The sequence below is a fragment of the Dasypus novemcinctus genome, chromosome 1 (genome assembly GCF_030445035.2).
Source record: "Dasypus novemcinctus isolate mDasNov1 chromosome 1, mDasNov1.1.hap2, whole genome shotgun sequence".
In the NCBI taxonomy this organism is placed as follows: Eukaryota; Metazoa; Chordata; class Mammalia; order Cingulata; family Dasypodidae; genus Dasypus; species Dasypus novemcinctus.
The window spans coordinates 173167318-173168680 of record NC_080673.1 but is presented as its reverse complement, the minus strand read 5'-3'; the positions used below and the strand labels follow the sequence as shown (position 1 = coordinate 173168680).

The following is a 1363-nucleotide window of genomic DNA, read 5'->3' as shown; positions in this document are numbered from 1 at the left end:
ACTGTCATTGAATTGTACATGTGATGTGGTCAAAATTAGAAAAGAAATGAAAAATAAATATGACAATTAGAAAGATTCAGAAAATCTAAGGACTCACAAGATTCCTCAGGGTAAATTCACACTAGTCTTCAATAAATTTATAGAATATAGTACAATGGAAAAAAAGTATCTTAAGAGGTCAAGTCTTTCAGGTACAGCCTGCCACATTCCAGCTTCCTATCTCTGTGTCACAGGACCTTCTCCGTTATAAGATTATTAACTACCAGGATTGGAGCTGGGTATTGTGGTTTCAGGGAAGACCAGGTAAAAGTTTATAGCCGAGACTTTTATACACTACTAGTCACCTAACTACACCACATTAAATTAAGTTAGCCGTCAAACTAAACATTCCCAAACAATGTAGACAGTCTGCTACTGGATGCCTTTTGGGGAACTTTAAACCTTGTATAGCATATTATGTAACACTGACTAGCACATGTCATCCTTTTCTTGGCCAAGAGTCAGAACAAAGCCCTTTCCAAATATCAGCAGGACATTGTTCCAGTCCAATTATAGGATAACTTTATTGTATATAGTCATAATTAAAATATATGAGAATATAAAAGGTGTGAAGGAGAAAATATAAAAAGAGTAAGAAGTCTATATTAATTTAAGAAATAATGAAAATCAGGTTACACTTGATAGCATCAAAATAAATTCTCATGCATTGCCTTCATTTGACTGCTTTTTCCTCATCCAACCTTATTTAATGATTTTTTTAAATTGAGGGATATTTAGAATACAACAAATGCACAAAATTTTAGTGTTCACATGAATGAATTTTAACTTAAGCTAGGTAATCAACTACATAGTCAAAATGTAGAATATGTGCTCGCTTCGGCAGCACATATACTAAAATTGGAACGATACAGAGAAGATTAGCATGGCCCCTGCGCAAGGATGACACGCAAATTCGTGAAGCGTTCCATATTTTTGTTTATGTGTGATGAATCTGGACTCAGATGGGATCTCCCTTCATAAGACTTTCATGCTAATGTGCTGGAGGTGCAGTTAATGTTGGGGTTTAAGATATATTTAGGGGATTTGAATCTCTGGACTGACAATGTGATAGCCAGACCCTGAGCCTCAACAGACTCCAGCACCTACAATCTGATTTATTGGACTTACCACACTCAGCTAAGATGGAGGTGAAGAAGGACAACCACCACACCATGGAGCCTAGAGTGATTACAACTGAAAATGGGAGGATTGCATCCAGCATCCAGGTGGAATCTGAGCCTCCTCTTGACATAAAGGTGCAATGGACACAACCAATCCAGTGTCCACATAGAAGAGGTGGCATTGGATTGGGAAAAGTGGACAT

The 1363-nt window shown here is 37.2% G+C and overlaps 1 non-coding gene across 1 annotated transcript; it reads left to right on the top strand.

Annotated features, from left to right (window-relative positions):
• The first annotated feature begins 867 nt into the window (after positions 1-867).
• Positions 868-974, top strand: LOC131279850 (U6 spliceosomal RNA). The gene has a single exon (XR_009187344.1). It is a non-coding gene; the product is annotated as a U6 spliceosomal RNA (small nuclear RNA).
• Positions 975-1363: the final 389 nt, after the last annotated feature.